This window comes from Rhinolophus hipposideros, assembly GCF_964194185.1.
Source record: "Rhinolophus hipposideros genome assembly, chromosome: X".
Lineage (NCBI taxonomy): Eukaryota > Metazoa > Chordata > Mammalia > Chiroptera > Rhinolophidae > Rhinolophus > Rhinolophus hipposideros.
The window spans coordinates 84595544-84615240 of NC_138046.1; the positions used below are offsets into that span (position 1 = coordinate 84595544).

The 19697-nt window shown below is 40.1% G+C and overlaps 1 pseudogene across 1 annotated transcript; it reads right to left on the reverse strand.

Annotated features, from left to right (window-relative positions):
• Window positions 1-7785: 7785 nt before the first annotated feature.
• LOC308495078 (nascent polypeptide-associated complex subunit alpha-like) lies at window positions 7786-8441 on the reverse strand (annotated as a pseudogene). Its single transcript has one exon. The product of its transcript is annotated as a nascent polypeptide-associated complex subunit alpha-like (transcript).
• Window positions 8442-19697: the final 11256 nt, after the last annotated feature.

The window sequence follows — 19697 nt, forward strand, 5'->3', positions numbered from 1 at the left end:
ACATCCCTGTAACTACCTTATAACAATCAATTTTTACTTAATCCCTACCCCTTATTTTGCCTACAGCCCCAATCCCCCTCCCATCTGGCAGCAATCAAAATGTTTTCTGTATCTATGAGTTTGTTTCTATTTTGTTTGTTTTGTTCTTAGATCCCACATATAAGCGAAACCACACTGCATCTGTCTTTCTCTCTCTGACATACTCCACTCAGCACAATACCCTCCAGGTCCATCCATGCCACTGCAGATGACAGGAACCCATTCCCTTCATGGCTGAGCAATATTCCATTGTATATATGCACCACCTCCCCTTTATCCATTCATCCATTGATGGGCACCCAGGCTGCCTCCGCATCTTGGTCATTGTAAACAATGCTGCAATGAACGTATGGAGGCACACGTCCCAAATTTGGGTTTCTTCGGATACATACCCAGAAGTGGGATTACTGGGTCCTGCTTTGTCTCTTGTTATAGCCTTTGTTTTAAAGTCTATCTTGTCTGGTATAAGTATTGCTATCCCAGATTTTTTGGTTTTCTTTTGTTTTTTTTCATTTCCATTTTCATGAAATATCCTTTTCCACCCCTTTACTTTCTGTCTGTGTGTGTCTTTCAATCTGAAGTGAGTCTCTTGTAGGCAGCGTGTGTGAGGGTTTTGTTTTCTTATCCATTCAGTCCTCCTATGTGTTTTGATTGGAGCATTGAATCCGTTTACATTGAAACTGTTGATAGATATGTAGCTATTGCTATTGTATTATTCATAATTTTGATTGTTTTTTTCCATCTTAAAGAAGTTCCTCTAACATTCCGTGTAATACTGGTTTGGTGGTGATGAACTCCTTCAGTTTTTTCTTGTTTGGGAAGCTCTTTATCTGTCCTTCTCTTTTAAATGATAGCTTTGCTGGGTAGAGTAATCTTGGTTGTAGATCCTTGCTTTTCTTTCCATTGACTATTTCTTGCCAATCCCTTCTGGTCTGCAAAGTTTCTGTTGAGAAATCAGCTGACAGCCATATGGGAACTCCCTTGTAGGTAACTAGTTGCCTTTGTCTTCCTGCTTTTAGGATGCTCGCTTTGTCTTTAACCTTTGTCATTTTAATTATAATGAGTCTAGATATGGGCCTGTTTGGGTTCATCCTGTTTGGGACTCTCTGTGCTTCTTGGGCTTGTATGTCTATTTCCTTTGCCAGGTTAGAAAATTTCTCAGTCATTATTTCTTCAAAAAAGTTCTCAATCCCTTGCTTTCTCTCTTTTCCTTCTGGTACTCCTATGATGTGCATGTTGTTATGCTTGATGTTGTCCCAGAGGTCTTTTAAACTATCCTAATTTTTGAAATTCTTTTTTCTTTTTGCTGTTCTCATTGGGTGTTTTCTCTTGTCTTGTCTTCCAAATCGCTGATTTGATCCTCTACTTCATCTATTCTGCAGGTGATTCCTTCTAGTGCATTCTTCATTTCAGTTATTGTATTCTTCAGTTCTGACTGGTTCTTTATTATGGTTTCTCTGTTCTTTTTATGCTTGCAATCTCATTGTTGAAGTTCTTACTAAGTTCCTTGAGACTCCTTATAACCATTGTTTTAAATTCTGTCTGTGGTAGGTTGCTTGCCTCCATTTTGTTTAGTTCTTTTTCTGATTTTTCTCCTGTTCTTTCATTTGGGATGCATTTCTTTGTTTCCTCATTTTGGCTGCCTCTCTGTGTTTGTTTCTATGTATTAGGTAGATCTGTTATGTCTCCCAGTCTTGGCCAGGTGGCCTTATGTAGTAGGTGTCCTATGGGACTCAGTGGCACAGTCTTCTTGGTCACCTGAGCCGGGTGCTCCAAGAGTGTCACTTGTGTGGTTTATGTGTGTGCCCTCCTGTTATCGTTGACCTTGATTGCTACTGGCACATCAATGGGCAGGAATGACCCTCAGGCTGACTGGCTGTGGAGTTTGGCCACATCCACAGCTTATGGGATGCTGTGTGGGAGGCTTACCCCACTGAGTGAGATTCACCCCAGTGGGCTCTGGTGCCTGTTGAGACCACCCTTTGTGTGTGCCACTTGTGGGACTAATTGGGTGGTGCTCTGCTGTGATCTGAAGCCAACCTCCTGCTGTGGTTCTGGGGCCTCTTGGGAGGGCTCTGGTGCAGGCCCAGGTCAGCCACTGCCTATGACTGGCTGGGGAGTACCTGGAAGGAGCTACAAAGCCATCTTCAGTTGTTCATTGCCTGTGCTAAACCTGGAGGCACATGGGAAAAGCCACACTGTGAACTGAGGATGACTGCCACCAGTACCTGGCCTGGGGTAATTCCACAAAAAACCGGGACACCTAGAGACCTGCTGTCACCTGCCAGCTCCCTTAAGGTTCAGCCAATGTGAAAGCCTTGTGCAGTATGCAAGTTAAGTGCGGCAGGGTCTCAAGGAGTCACTAGAGTGGAAAGAGTTGTGGTCACCAGATTAATGTACACTCTGGTTTGGTGCCAGTGCTGGGCCTGGAGCAACTCAGCAAAAGTCTCAGAGCACACCGAGGCCAGTTGCTCCCTGCCTGCGGCTTGTGGACTCTGATGGTTTCCCAAGAATGAGTGCAATGGGAGAGGGGCTGATTGCAGGCAAGAGAAAGTGCCTCCAGTGGTGTGTGAGTTGGGTAGGGCGGGGTTCCCAGCTGAGTCAACCAGGCGGAACTCACCAGGCCAATCAGATTCAGATGTGGCCTGTGGGGGGCGGGCTCAACACAGGAAAGATGGCACCAGTCTGCCGCTACACAGGAAGAGAACCCCTCACCAACAAAATGCCGACTGTCCTCCAGTTTTGCCCCTGAAGCCACATTCCTCAGTTTGTCCTCCATACATTTTGAAGGCTCCCCAAGTCACCGGCCCTCCGCTGGAGCCCAAGGTAAGTGCCTGCGAGAAAGTGATTCTGTATGTGGGACCTTTAAGAGGACGTCTGGGTTTCCCGCAGCCTTCCATCCCAGCTGGAAGGTCAGAATCCCCACTGTTTTTCACAGCTAGATGTTGTGGAGGCTCCTCTCCCAGCACCAGTACTCTGGGATGGGGAGCCTTGTATGGGAGCGTGGGGTACCTCACTCCTCCAAGGGGGACTTCTGTGGCTGAGGTTCCCTCCTGATTCTGAACCACTACAGGGAGGTTTGGGGCCTGTTTTGTGTCTCCGCCCCTCCTACCAGTTTCAACATGGCTTCTTTATATTTTTCGTTATAGCACGTCTGTTTGGCTACACTTCAGATGGTTCTCCAGGTTGATTGTTCTATAATTCAGTTGTAATTTTTCCCCTCTTTTCTTCTGCCTTCTCCCTTCCCCCACTCTGGTTCAAGCCGTTGTTTTTCAGTCTAGTTGTGTGTAGTATACAGTTCCCTGGCCCATGCTGGTATTATGAGCTTTGCACTCCCCCCGGCTGAGGCAGTCGGTCATCGGTCGACCGCTCACGGCAGCTCTCGCCAACTGCCAGCCACTCACGCTGGCCACCAGCTGCTCATGGCACCACATGGTAGCCCTCAGCAGCACACAGCAGCCCACGGCAGCTCTTGCCTACCTCCGGCTGTTCACCACAGCCCAGCTCCAGGGAAAGCTGTTGTTCACAATCTTAGCTGTAGAGGGCGCAGCTCACTGGTCCATGTGGGAATCGAATCGGTGACCTCCGTGTTACGAGCATGGCGCTCCAACCACCTGAGCTACCGGGCTGGCCCCTCAGTTGTAATTTTAATGTGTTCACAGAAGGAAGCAGGCACAGTGTTTATCTACTCCACCATCTTGGATCTCTCATATACCACATTTTCTTTATCCTTTCATTTGTCAATGGACATTTAGGTTGTTTACACATCTTGGCTATTGTGAATACTGCTGCAATGAACATAGAAGTGCTAATATCTCTTTGAGATACTGCTTCCAATTCTTTTGGATAAATAACCAGAAGTGGAATTGCTGGATCATGATAGTTCTGTTTTTTTAATTTTTTGAAGAATCACTGTACTGTTTTCCATAGTGGCTGCACCATTTTTCATTCCCACCAACAGTGTGCAAGTGTTCCCAACTTCTCCATATCCTTGCAACACTTGCTTTTTGTTGTTTTTATAATAGCCATCCTGACAGGTGTCAGCACCTGTTGAAAATACTGTCTTTGCTCCATTGTATTAACTTTGCTCTACTGTCAAAGATCAGTTGGCTGTATTTATACGGGTCTATTTTGCAGCTCTCTCTTCTGTTCCGTTAATCTATCTGTCTATTCTTTTGCTAATACCACACTGTCTTAATTACTGTAGCTTTATAGTAAGTCTTAAAGTCAGGTAACATCAATCGTCCAACTCTGTTCTTCTCCTTCAATATTGTATTTGCTATTCTGGATCTTTTGCCTCTCCACTATGCATTTTAGGATCAGTTTGTTGATATCCACAAAATAACTTGCTGAGAATTCTTTGTCTGGTTTTGATATCAGGATCAGGGTAATGATCATAGAATATATTGGAAAGTGTTCCTTCCTTGTGGTGGGCAGAATTCTAAGATGGCCCCCAAGATTCCCAGCCCCTAGTGTTTACATACCTTCTCCTAGTTATTTAATTAAACATGAATTTAATTACTGCTGCGAAAGGATTTTGCAGATGTACTTAAGGTCCAAAACAGGACAAGAAGTATTTCACACACTGTTGCTGGCTTGCAGATGTGGGGAGGGGGACACATAGCAAAAAATGTGGTTGGCCTCTAGGAGATGAGATCAGCCCCAGCAAGGAAGTGGACTCTTCATCCTACAACTGCAAGGAACTGAATTTTCCCAACAATGAGAATGAGTTTGGATGCATACTTTTCCCCAGAGCTGCCAGACAAGAACTTAGCCTGGCCAACACCTTAATTTCAGCCTTGTTATACCCTGAGCAGAGAACCCAGTCATGTTGTGCTGGAATTCTAACCTACAAAAACTGATATAATAAATGGGTATTGATTTAACCCACTAAGTTTGTGGTAGTTTGTTATGCAGCAATAAAAATTTAATACATTCATCTTGTATCTCCTGGAAGAGTTTGTATATAACTGTTGTATTTCTTCCCGGTTTGACCAAATTAACCAGTGAAGCCATCTGGACATGGGTTTTTTTTTGTGGGAAAATTTTAAACTATGAAATAAATTTCCTTAAGGACATATGACTATTCAGGTTGTCTTCTTCTGGAGTGACGTTGATAGCTATGTCTTTTAAGGAATGTGTATATTTTGTCTAAATTGTCATTTATGAGCATAGACCTCTTTATAACATCCCTATATTATTATCTTAATTTCTGTAGGATGTATAGTATCCTATATCTCATTCTTTTTTAAAATTTATTGGGGTGACAATTGTTAGTAAAATTACATAGATTTCAGGTGTACAATGCTGTATTACATCATCTATAAATCCCATTGTGTGTTCACCACCCAGAGTCAGTTCTCCTTCCATCACCATATATTTGATCCCCCTTACCCTCATCTCCCACCCCCACCCTCCTCTGGTAACCACTAAACTATTGTCCGTGTCTATGAGTTTTTCTTTCTCATTTGTTTATCTTGTTCTTTTGTTGTTTTTGGTTTATGTACCACATATGACTAAAATCATAGGGTTCTCTGCTTTTTCTGTCTGACTTATTTCGCTTAGTATTATACTCTCAAGATCCATCCATGTTGTCACAAATGTTCCTATGTCATCTGTTCTTACTGCCGAATAGTATTCCATTGTGTATACATACCACAACTTCTTTATCCATTCATCTATCGAAGGACATTTTGGTTGTTTCCATGTCTTGGCCACTGTAAACAAAGCTGCAATGAACATTGGAGCACACATGTCTTTATGGATAACTGTTTTCAGATTTTTTGGGTAGATACCCAGGAAAGGGATTGCTGGGTCATATGGTAATTCTATTCGTAATTTCTTGAGGAACCTCCACGCTGCCTTCCATAGGGACTGCACCAGTCTGCATTCCCACCAACAGTGTATGAGGGTTCCTTTTTCTCCACGGCCTCTCCAACACTTGTGACTATTTGTCTTGTTGATGAAAGCCATTATGACTGGGGTGAGGTGATATCTCATTGTGGTTTTTATTTGCATTTCTCTGCTGATTAGTGATGTTGAGCATTTTTTCATATGTCTATTTGCCATTTGTAAGTCCTTTTTGGAGAAATGTCTCTTCAGGTCCTCTGCCCATTTTTCAATTGGGTTGTTTGTTTTTTTGTTGTTGAGTTTCATGACTTCCTTGTATATTTTGGATATTAGCCCCTTATCGGAGGCACTGTTTGCAAAAATCTTCTCCCATTCAGTTGGTTGCCTCTGTATTTTGTCGATGGTTTCTTTTGCTGTGCAGAAGCTTTTAAGTTTCACATAGTCCCATTTGTTTATTTTAGCTTTTACTTCCATTGCCTTTGGAGTCAAATTCATAAAATGCTCTTTGAACCCAAGGTCCATAAGTTTAGTACCTATGTTTTCTTCTATGCAGTTTATTGTGTCAGGTCTTATGCTTAAGTCTTTGATCCATTTTGAATTAATCTTGGTACATGGTGACAGATAGCAGTCCAGTTTCATTCTTTTGCACGTGGCTATCCAATTCTGCAAGCACCATTTATTGAAGAGGCTGTCTTTCCTCCATTGTGTGTTTTTTGCTACTTTGTCAAAAATTATCTGTCCATATTTATGTGGTTTTATTTCTGGGTTCTCGATTCTATTCCATTGGTCTATGTGTCTGCTTTTCTGCCAATACCATTCTGTTCTGATTATTGGAGCCCTGTAGTACAAGCTAAAGTCAGGGAGTGTGATACTTCCAGTATTGTTCTTTTTTCTGAAGATTGCTTTGGCTATTTGGGGTTTTTTGTGGTTCCAAACAAATCTGAAGTTTTTTTGTTCTATTTCTTTAAAAAATGCCATTGGGATTTTGATGGGGATTGCATTAAATCTGTGTATTGCTTTGGGTAATATGGCCATTTTAACTATGTTGATTCTTGCAATCCATGAGCACGGAATATCTTTCCATTTCTTTGTGTCTTCTTCAATTTTTTCAAAAATGTCTTATAGTTTTCAACATATAGGTCTTTCCCATCCTTGGTTAAGTTTATTACTAGGTAGTTTATTCTTTTTGCTGCAATTGCGAAATGAATTGTTTTTTTGTATTTCTTTTTCTGAGATTTCATTGTTAGTATATAGGAATGCAATGAACTTCTGTATGTTGATTTTGTAGCCAGCAACTTTACTGTATTTGTTGATTGTTTCTAACAGCTTTTTGGTGGAGTCTTTAGGGTTTTCTATATATAGCATCATGTCATCTGCAAAGAGTGACAATTTAACTTCTTCATTCCCAATTTGGATGCCTTTTATTTCTTTCTCTTGCCTGATGGCTCTGGCGAGGACTTCCAACACTATGTTGAAAAGCAGAAGTGATAGGGGACAGCCCTGTCGTGTTCCTGAACTATATCTCCTTCTTGATATTAGTCATTTGGGTCTTCTGTCTTTTTTCCCATATAATCTGGCTACAGGTTATCAAATTTGATCTTCCCAAAGAGCCCACTATTGGCTTTTAAATTTTCTCCATTGTTTTTCTGTTTTCTACTTTGGTGATTTCTGCTCTTGTTTTCTTTCTTCTGCTTGCTTTGGTTTAATTTCCACTTTTAAACATAATTTCTTAAGGTGGAAGCTATGGTCATTGATTTGAAACCGTTCTTCTTTTCTAATATAAGCATTTTCCCCACAAGCCATAACTTTATTAATGATAGAAACAGTACAAATTTCAAACCAAGCTGCAGTTACTCTTTTGAAACACACACAAAAAAATTCCTTATTTTTAGATGGTTATATTGTCAATTCCATAATAGCATTTACAATATCATTACTGTTGTTCTTCAGGGCTCAGTCTGCCTTTGTTCTCAGCACATTTGCTTGTGAAATGACCAATTCTATGTTCTTATCTTCCACACCAGTTTCATCAACCTCTTCCTCTTTACTCTCCGCTTGTATAGTTGGAGTCTATGTGTTTTCTTGAATGATTGAGAGAGCTTCATCCTGAACTTGGAATTTCTCAGCAGCTGCTAGCTGTGCTTGTTAGATAAATCCTTGATCTTGGCTTCCCCCAAAACTATGTAAGTATCTAAAGTGGGGCTCTTGTAGACATCTAGCTTTGTGATGACAAAGAAGATATTCTTAGCTTTCTGGATAGTGACCCTAGTAACCCTTCTAACCTGTTGAAGACCCAGTTAGGACACAGCCCTCTGTGCTTTCTTTTCACTTCAGCTCACTTTAGTTCACTTTGCTTTACAGACTACTTCTTCATTGATTTCGGCTACTGCTGCCAGCTGGGCTTGTTGTCTGGTTGCCTGTATGGAATCTTGTCCCTTGAGCTCTGGTACTGATTCATCACTGTCATATCCTGTTCCAGACCCTGTCTCAGCCTGGGGCTATGGGAATCCCTGATCTGTAGCAGGGATGGTTTCTGTGGCTTCATCAGGCATTTAGTGTGGGGAACATGGAACCAAGATAGTGCCAAAAAGAGAGCAAATGAGAGCTAAATATAAGCATTTAATGCTATAAATTTCTAAGCATTGCTTTTGCTGCATTCCATAAATTGTGATACATTGTTTTTGTTTTAATTTCATTCAAAATACTTTCTAATTTTCCTTATGATTTCTTTTTTGACCTGCGGTGTGCTGGTTATCAATTAATTGCCTCTCAACTTAAAATTCACACTTTCTGCCTATTCTGTGATAATGGAACATATTTAAACTATTTTTTTTTCTTTGCCAGCTGGCATTGACGCTTTCTCAGTAGAGTGCGCTGAAGAGATATTGCAGGAGGAAAAGAAGTTTCCTTCCTTATTCCTGTGTGCTTGCTTGGCAGGCCCTTTCTGCATGGCTTTTTCTAGCATCAGACTCCTGCAGTGCCAAGTTCTTGCAGTGCATGGCAGCCAGTAGCACCCAGTAACCAGCAACTTTCCCCTTCCCCCAGCACTCCCCCTTAGGCAGCTTGGTAGAAAGCTGAGTGCCTTCTGGACGCTACAGCACGAACAGCGAACAGCGTCCTCAGGGCCTGGCTCCTGTGGTGCACAGAAGCCAGCAGCACTCAGTAAACAGCTTTCTCCCTCCCCCAATCAGGCAGATTTCAGGCAAGTTCCAGAGGACAGATTTCCAGCACGTTCCATCAGTGCAACACCACAATGACTTCTCTGCCATTCAGGGAGCTACAGTCATGCCTTTACAGCAAAATTTGGATCTCAGCCACAGGGACATTCTATCTTAGCTTAGGGATAGTGACTACATTTTTAAATTAAATTTATTGGGTGACAATAATTAGTAAAATTACATAGGTTTCAAGTGTACATTTCTATAATGCATCATCTATGTATCACATTGTGTGTTCACCACCCAGAGTCAGTTCTCCTTCCATCACCATATATTTGATCCCCCTTACCCTCGTCTACCACCCTCCACCCCCTTATGCTCTGGTAACCAATAAACTATTGTCTGTGTCTATGAGGTTTTGTTTCTTTGTCTTCTTCCTTTGTTGCTTTCAGTTTTCTATCCCACATATGAGTGAAGCCATATGGTTCTTGACTTCTTCTGTCTGACTCATTTCACTCAGCATAATAATCTCAAAATCTGTCCATGTTGTCGTAAATGGCAGTATTTCATCTTTTCTTATGGCCAAGTGTTTATGTACAACATCTTCTTTATCCAATCATCTATCGAAGGACACTTTGTTGTTTCTATGTCTTGACCACCACAAATAATGCTACATGACATTGGAATACATATATCTATGGATAAATGTTTTCAGATTTTTGGAGTGGATACTCAGGAGAGGGATTGCTGGGTCATAGGGTAATTCTATTCTTAATTTTTTGAAGCACCTCCGTACTATTTTCCATAGTGGCTACACCAATTTACATTCCCACCAGTGGTGCATGTGGGTTCCTATTTCTCCATATCCTCTCCAACACTTGTTATTATTTGTGGTGTTGATGATAGCCATTCAAACCTGTGTGAGGTGGTATCTCATTGTGGTTTTGATTTACGTTTCCCTAATAGCTAGTGAAGTTAAGCAGTTTTTCATATATCTCTTGGATGTTTGTATGTCTTCTTGGGAGAAGTGTCTGTTCAGGTCCTCTGCCCATTTTTAAATTGGATTGTTTGGTTTTTTGTTGTTGATTTAGACAAGTTTTTAACATATTTTGGATATTAGCCCCTTACTGGAGGCATTGTTTGCAAATATATTCTCCCATTCGGTGCATTGCCACTTTGCTTTGCTGATGGTTTCTTTTGTTGTGCATAACTTTTTTGCTTAATACTGTCCCATTCATTTATTTTAGCTTTTACTTTCCTTGCCTTTCAGGTCAAATTCATAAAATCTTTTTTGAAGCCAAGATCCATAAGTTTAATACCTATGTTTTCTTCTATGAAGTTTATTTTTTCATGTTTATTATTTTTTATGTTTATGTCTGTGATCAGTACAAGTAGACAGATAGCAGTCTACTTTCATTCTTTTGCACATGGCTTTCCAATTCTCCCAGCACCATTTATTGAAGAGGGATTCTTTTTTCCGTTGTATGTTTTTGGCTCCTCTGTCAAAAATTCTCTGTCCATATTTAAGGGGGTTTATTTCTGGGTTCTCAGTTCCATTCCATTGGTCTGTTTTTCTGCCAATACCATGCTGTTTTGATTATCGTAGCCCTGTAGTACAAGAAAAAGTCAGGGAGTGTGATACCTCCATTATTGTTCTTTTTTCTTAAGATTGCTTTGGCTATTCAGGGTCTTTTGTGGTTCCGAACAAATCTGATGGTTTTTTGTTTTATTTCTTTACAAAATGCCATTGGGATTTTGATGGGGATTGCATTCAATCTGTATGTTGCTTTGGGTAATATGGCCATTTTAACTATGTTGATTCTTCCAATCCATGAGCATGGAATGTCTTTCCATTTCTTTGTGTCTTCTTCAATTTCTTTTAAAAATGTCTTATAGTTTTCAGCATATAGGTCCTTCACATCCTTGGTTTAGTTTATTCCTATATATTTTATTCTTTTTGCAGCAATTGCGAAATGAATTGGTTTTCTTGTATTTCTTTTTCTGAGATTTCATTGTTAGTATATAGGAATGCAATGGACTTTTGTACGTTGATTTTGTAGCCAGCAACTTTACTGTATTCGGTGATTGTTTCTAATAGCTTTTTGGTGGAGTCTTTAGGGTTTTCTATATATAGCATCATGTCATTTACAAAGAATGATAATTTAACTTCTTTGTTCCCAATTTGGATGCCTTTTATTTCTTTCTCTTGCCTGACTGGCAAATTTTCCAACAGTATATTGAAAAGCAGAGGTGATAAGGGACAGCCCTGTCGTGTTCCTGAACATAGAGCAAAGGGCTTCACTTTTTCACCATTTATTATGAGATTAGCTGCGGGCTTGTCATATATGGTCTGTATTATGTTAAGGTATTTTCCTTCTATACCTATTTTATTAAGTGTTTTAATCATAAATGGATGTTCTATCTTGTCAAATGATTTTCTGCATCTGTTCATATAATCATATGATTTTTGTCCTTTATTTTGTTTATGTGATGTATCACATTGATGCATTTGCGGATGTTAAACAATCCTGTGTCCCGGGGATGAACCCAACTTGGTCGTGATGAATAATCTTTTTAATGCATTGTTGTATTCGATTTGCTAGAATTTTGTTTAGGATTTTTGCATCAGTATTCATCAGAGATATTGGTCTGTAGTTTTCTTTTTTTGTATTGTCCTTACCAGATTTTGGTATCAGGGTAATGTTGGCCTCATAAAATGAGTTAGGGAGTACTGTCTCTTCTTTAATTATTTGGAAAAGTTTGAGCAGGATTGGTATTAAATCCTTTTTGAAGGTTTGGTAGAATTCACTAGTGAAGCCATCTGGTCCCGGACTTTTGCTTTTGAGAATGTTTCGATGACTGCTTCAATTTCGTTACTGGTGATCGGTCAGTGTAGATTTTCCAGTTCTTCATGGTTCAGCCTTGGAAGGCTATATGTTTCTAAGAACTTGTCCATTTCTTCTAGGTTATTGAATTTGGTGGCATATAGTCCTTCATAGTATACTTGGATGATCCTTTGTATTTCTGTGGTGTCCGTGATAACTTCCCCTCTTTCGTTTCTGATGTTGTTAATTAGTGTCTTCTCTCTTCTTATCTTAGTGAGTCTAGCCAAAGGTTTGTCAATTTTGTTAATCTTTTCAAAGAACCAGATCTTTGTCACATTAATTTTTTCTATTGTCTTTTTGTTCTCTATTTCATTAAGCTCTGCTCTGATTTTTGTTATTTCCTTTCTTCTGCTGACCTTGGGTTTCACTTGTTCTTCTTTTTCTAGTTCTTTAAGGTGTAACATGAGGTTATTTATTTGGGATTTTCTTTTTTCTTGAGATAGGCCTGTAATGATATAAATTTTCCTCTTAAAACTGCTTTCACTCTATTCCAAAATTTTGGTAGGATGTATTTTCATTGTCATTTGTTTCTATGTATCTTTTGATCTCTTTCCTAATTTCTTCTTTGACCCAGTCGTTCTTTAAAAGTATGTTGTTTAATCTCCATGTATTTGTGTTTTTTTCCAGCATTCTTTTTGCAGTTGATATCCAATTTCAAAGCTTATGATCAGAGAATATGCTTGGTAAGATTTCAATCTTCTTAAATTTGCTGAGGCTGATTTTATGTCCCAATATATGGTCTATCCTTGAGAATGTTCCATATACACTAGAAAAAAATGTGTAGAATGATGTTTTAGGATGAAGTGCTCTATATATGTCAATTATGTCCATTTCATCTAATGTGTCATTTAGGGCTGCTATTTCATTATTTATTTTCAGTTTGGATGATCTATCCATAGCTGTCAATGATGTATTTAAGTCCCCTAGTATAATTGTGTTTTGGTCAATTTCTCCCTTTAGTTCTGTTAGTAGTTGCTTGGTATATTTCAGTGCACCCTGATTGGGGGCATAAATATTGATGACTGTTATGTCTTCCTATTGTACAGTCCCCTTTACCATTATGAAATCTCCATCTTTGTCTCTTATCTTTTTCACCCTGAAGTCTGTTTCATCTGATATCATTGTGGCTACACCTGATTTTCTCTGGGTACCATTTGCTTGGAGTGTCAATTTCCACCCTTTCACTTTGAGTCTATGCTTGTCCTTGTAGCTGAGATGTGTCTCTTTGAGACAGCATATGGTTGGGTTTAGTTTTTTGATCCAATCTGCTACTCTGTGCCTTTTTATTGGTGAGTTCAGTCCATTTACATTTAGGGTGATTATTGATATGTGAGGATTTCCTCTCATTCTATCTTTAATTTTCTGGTGAGATTGTGTCTCTATGGTGGCTTTTCCTTTTTGTTGTTTTCTATTATTTCTGTGTGGTAGCACTCTATGATGTTTCCCTCTGTTTCTTCTTTTATTACAGTACATATTTCTGTTCTGGATTGTTTTTGAGTGTTTACCATTAAGTTTATGTAAAAGAAAGTTTGATGTTTAGAGTATTCCATTTTCTTCAGCACACTTACTTTCTCCATTCCCATATTCCGGTTCAGGCCTTACTCTCCCCCTTTTTATGTTTTGGTTGCCACAAATTGTCCCTGTTTATGGTGGTCGCATAGCCTCCTTTAGTATTTCTTGTAGTGCAGCTCGTGTATCAGAAAATTCCCTCAGCATCTGTATATCTGAAAGGGTCTTTTTTCCTCCTTCATATCTAAAGGATATCTTTGCTGGATATATTATTCTTGACTCATAATTTCTCTCTTTCAGTAGTTTGAATATTTGATTCCATGCCCTCCTGGTTTGTAGAGTTTCTGCTGAAAAATCTGATGATAGTCTAAGGGGCTTTCCTTTGTGGGTTACCGTCTTCTTTTCCCTGGCTGCCTTAAGGATTCTTTCTTTTTTTTTTTTTTAATTAATTTTATTGGGGTGACAATAGTTAGTAAATTTACATAGATTTCAGGTGTACAATTCTGTATTACATTGTCTGTAAATCCCATTGTGTGTTCACCACCCAGAGTCAGTTCTCCTTCCATCACCATATATTTGATCCCCTTTACCCTCATCACCCACCCCCCACCCCCTTACCCTCTGGTAACCACTAAATTATTGTCTGTGTCTATGAGTTTTTGTTTCTCATTTGTTTGTCTTGTTCTTTTTGGTTTATATACCACATATCAGTGAAATCATAGGGTTCTCTGCTTTTTCTGTCTGACTTATTTCACTTAGCATTATTCTCTCGAGATCCATCCATGTTGTCACAAATGCTCCTATATCATCTTTCCTTAACGCCGAATAGTATTCCATTGTGTATATGTAGCACAACTTCTTTATCCATTCATCTATCGAAGGACATTTTGGTTGTTTCCATGTCTTGGCCACCGTAAACAAAGCTGCAATGAACATTGGCGTACACGTGTCTCTATAGAGAAATGCTTTTAAGAGGCTGTGGAGAAAAAGGAACTCTCATACACTGTTGGTGGGAATGCAGACTGGTGCAGCCGCTATGGAAGGCAGTGTGGAGGTTCCTCAAGAAATTACGAATAGAATTACCATATGACCCAGCAATCGCTCTCCTGGGTATCTACCCCAAAAATATAAAAGGATTCTTTCTTTATCGCTGATTTTAGACAGTTTCAATACAATGTGCCTTGGAGAAGGCCTGTTGGGATTGATGTAATTAGGTGTTCTGTTTGCTTCTTGGATTCGAGGATCCAGTTCTGTCCACAAGTTTGGGAAGTTCTCATCAACAATTTGTTTGAATATATTCTCTGTTCCCTTCTCTCTTTCTTCTCCTTCTGGTATGCCCATTATTCTTATATTGCTCTTTCTGATGGAGTCAGAATGTTCTTGTAGAGTTCTTTCATTTCTTTTAAGTCTCAAGTCTCTTTTTTCTTTCATCTGTGTCATTTCCAGGTTTCTATCTTTGATGTCACTGATTCTTTCCTCCATCTGGTCAACTCTACTACCTAAGCTGGTTATTTCATTCTTAATTTCTTCTATTGAGTTCTTAATCTCCAGAAATTCTATTTGGTTCTGTTTAAAATTTCAATCTCTTTTGTAAAATGCTCATGTTGTTCTTTGATTGTTTTTCTGAGTTCATTAAACTGCCTGTCTGTGTTTTCTTGCATCTAGTAGAGTTTTTTCAGAACTGCAATCTTGAATTCCCTGTCATTTAAGTCACATATTTCCATATCTTTAAGTTCCTTTTCTGGAGACTTTTCACTTTCTTTCTGAGCTGTCTTGTTGCCTTGGTTATTCATGGCAATTACTGATTTATTATTTCTTTTCCTAGACATCTACAGGAGTGGCTTCTGCAACAGGTTGATAGGAAGAGGTCTTTCTTTTGTTTGCCAGTACTTGTTGGTAGAATGTTTTATTTTCTCTCTGACTGCAGGCTTTTTTTTCTCTCTCACACAGTAATGCTGTGATTTCTCTACACTATTACAGTTTCTCACACAGTGGGGGCATTCCCTGGGAGATGGGCTTCTCCTCTGTTAATAGTTCACCCGGGTCACAAGGCCCAGTGTCCGTGTGGGTAAGCGGAGAGCTTTTGAAGTTCCAAAGCTCTTCCTGCACCAGATTCAGAGCCCATATGTTTCAGCAGTTCTGTTTACTCCTGCAGGGATCTGCCCAGATAGGTGGGGTGAGGGGCGGGGTGAGTTGTGAGAGGTGGCCCAGAGCAATGGCAGGGACCACCACCACAGCCAGTCCTGCTTCTACAGCTCCTTCCCCTTTGCCGAAACTAGTGCTGCGAATCTGTGTCTGCGGTTCACAGTTCTCAGAACAGCAAATTTTCTGTTATTTTGATCTGACACTGCTAGTGTTCTGCTTCTAGCACCGGGCAGGTGGGGGCGGGGCGAGCTCTGGGATGGTAGGGAGGAGGCAGGTAGTCTCATTGCCTAAGGTTTCTGTTCTCTGCTGGGCAGTGAGGGCTTAAACCACCATTTTCAGCTTTCTTCCCTGAGTCTTTTCTCAGAGATCTCTGCAGTGAGCGTTGGGTTCAGCCATGTCATATGCTGCCCCCTCAGCCCTGTGGGCCATAAGCGGAGCCCTAGCAGTCCGAGTTCTTCCGCCTCCCGCAGCTGCGGTAGTTCCGGGATGCAGCGAGCTCGGAGCACTGACCTAGGTCTGCGTCCTGCGCCCACGTGTCCCTGTCTCCGCACTTCTCCCTTCCCACCTCCCCTGCTCCCGCAATTCGCCACCTTTAGGTGAATTCAGTAGCGGGCCTCTTCGTGTTGCTTGTCTGCTTTGCAGGGAGTCCTTTGTGGAGTTATTGTTGTTCAATTAGTTGTAAATTCCAGGGAATCTTTACAGAGGCTCACCTCACGCCGCCATTTTGATGACGTCCCACTTTTTTCATCTATTGATATGATCATGTGATTTTTGTCCTTTATTTTGTTTATGTGATGTATCACATTGATGCATTTGCATATGTTGAATCACCCTTGTTCTCATGGTATGAACCCCACTTGGTCGTGATGAATAGTGTTTTTAATGCATTGTTGTGTTCGATTTGCTAGAATTTTGTTTAGGATTTTAGCATCTGTATTCATCAGAGATATTGGTCTGTAGTTTACTTTTTTTGTGTTATTCTTACCAGGTCTTGTTATCAAGGTAATGTTGGCCTCATAAAATGAGTTATGAAGTACTGTCTCTCCTTCAATTTTATGGAAGAGTTTGAGAATCACAGGTGTTATATCCTCTTTGAATGTTTGGTAGGATTCACTTAGTAAAGCCATCTAGTCCTGAACTTGGGGAAGCTTTGGGGAATGTATTGGGTGATTGATTCAATTTCCTTACTGTTGATCAGTCTATTTAGATTTTCCAGTTCTTCATGATTAAGTCTAGGAAAGTTGTATGTTTCGAAGAACTTGTCTATTTCTTCTACGTTATTGCATTTGGCAGTATAGTCCTTCATAGTGTTGTTGTATGATCCTTTGTATTTCTGTGGTATCTCTGGTAACTTCTCTTTCATTTCTGATTTTGTTTATATCTTTTCTGTTTTTATCTTAGTGAGTCTGGGCAATGGTTTGTCAATTTTATTAATCTTTTCAAAGAACCAGCTAATTGTTGCATTAATTTTTTCTATTGTCTTTTTGTTCTCTATTTCATTTAGTTCTGCTCTAATTTTTATTATTTGCTTCTTTCTGCTGACTTTGGGTTTCATTTGTCCTTGTTTTCTAGTTCTTTAAGGTGTAATGGCAGGTTTTTTATTTAGAATTTTCTTGTTTGTTGAGATAAGCCTGTAGTGATATAAATTTCCCTCTTATTTCTGCTTTTACTGTATCCCAATAAATTTGATAAGATGTATTCTCATTTGTTTCTATATATCTTTTTTTTAAAAATTTTATTGGATAACATTGCATTTTTTCCAGGACCCATCAGCTCAAAGTCAAGTCCTCCTTCAATTTAATTGTGGAGGGCACAGCTCAGCTCCAAGTCCAGTCTCCGTTTTCAATCTTAGTTGCAGGTGCACAGCCCACCATCTCATGCAGGAATCGAATTGGCACCCTTGTTGTTAAGAGCACTCGCTCTAACCAACTGAGCTATCCACTCGTACCACTAGCAGATCAGTGGCAGCTCAGCTGAAGTTGTTTTCTTCAATCTAGTTGTGGAGGGTGCAGCTCATTGGCCCATGTGGGAATCGAACCAGCAACCTTGTTGTTAAGAGCACGTGCTCTAACCAACTGAGCTAACTGGCCACCCGCTATGTATCTTTTGATTTCTCCTTTTATTTCTCTTTTGACCCAGTTGTTCTTTAATAGCATTTTGTTTAATCTCCACATATTTGTGATTTTTCCTACTTCCTTTTTGTTGTTGATACCCCATTTCAAATCCTTGTGATCAGAGTGTACTTGGTATGATTTCAATCTTCTTAACTTTGCTGAGGCTAGTTTTGTTTCTTAACATATGGTCTATCCTTGAGAATGTTCCACATTAGAAAAGAATGTATAGTCTGGTGTTTCACGATGATGTGCTCTGTAAATGTCAATTACGAAGTGTGATCAAAAAATACAGTGAATGTTTAAATTTTAAAAATGTGTTACACTAAAAGACACATTGCCATTAAACTCCCTCAAAATACTCCTCCTCACTTTGAACACACTTATCCCATCATTCTTGCCACTTTCTGAAGCAGTTCTGGAAGTCCTCTTTCGTGAGTGTCTTTATTTGCAATGTCGTGGTTGCCTTGATGTCCTGAATCCATTCAAAATGTTTTCCTTTCATGGTCATTTTGGCTTTGAGGAAGAGCCAGAAGTGGCACGGTACCAGGTCTCGTGAATAAGGTAGATGAGGACGCACTGTAATGTTTTTGACAGAAATTGCCGTACCAGAAGTGATGTGTGACATGGAGCATCCTCATGATGGAGGATGATTACAGCACACTTTAAAACACACCTTCTCTCAACCGTAGCTCACACCCTACTGACTCCACTGAACAAGGTGAAACTTGTCACACACTGTAACTAAGGATCGATGTGCTGCTTCCTGTGTTGAAGATCCCTGCCTTTCCATTGAATGGCACTCGGCAGCAGCATTCACCATAGTTTGTGATCACAATGGAAAGGCTCCGTGTCACACATCACTTCTGGTATATGGCAATTTCTGTCAAATAAAAACATTATGGTGTGTCCTCATCTACCTTACTCACTGGATCTGGCACCGTGCGACTTCTGGCTCTTCCCCAAAGTCAAAATGACCATAAAAGGTATACGTTATGAATTGACTCTGGACATCGAGGCAGCTAGAACAGTGCAACTAAAGACACTCACGAAAGAGGACTTCCAGAACTGCTTCAGGTAGCAAGAACAATGGGATAAGTGTGTTCAAAGCAAGGGGGAGTATTTTGAGGAGGGATTAATGGCAATGTGTCTTTTACTGTAATTTTTTTTTAGTTACACATTCACCATATTTTCTTTTTATCACACCTCGTACCATAAATCTTTCTCAAAGCCTTCCCCAAAGAGACCTGTGGCCATTTAATAGGGTGAGTGTGCATCAGAGAAAAGGAAATACCCAGATCTTATGAGGATTGCTGGATACTGGCTCTGAATAGACACTAATTTCTGGGGACCCAAATTCCACTGTGGCCCAGCAGTCAAAGTCTGGGCTTTATAGCAGTCAGGTCTTAGCTCGGGTCTGATTCCCGCTGAGCCCAGTTGGTCCAGTAACCCACCTGTTGTTATAGCCCCAGTTCTTAAATTTACCATTGGAATAAACATACTTAGAAACTGGCATGATCCCCACATCAGGTTGCTGATAATAATGAGGGCCATATGGTAAGAAAAGCTAAATGGAAGTGAACTTCCACTCCTTTCAAAGTTAGTAAACCAGAAGTAATAATGCATCCCTGGGGAAATGCAGAGATTAATGGCACCATAGAAGACTTCAAAGAAGTAGGAGTGGTGACACCTATCACATCACCATCTAACTCACCAGTTTGTCCTACGCAGAAGTCAGATGTGTCTTGTATAGTGATGTGAACTATTATAAATTTAATTAGGTGGTGGCTCCAATTGTAGCTGCTCTTCCAGATGTAGTGTCTTTACTGGAACAGCTCAACATACCCGCTGAAACGTAGTGTGCAGGTATTGGCCTGGCTAGTGACATTTTATCTACAGCAATTTTCAAGGACTGCCAGAAACCATTTGCTTTTATCTGGCAAGAACAACAGTATGAATTCAAACTGTTGCCTTAGGGCTACGTCAGATCTCCTGGTATC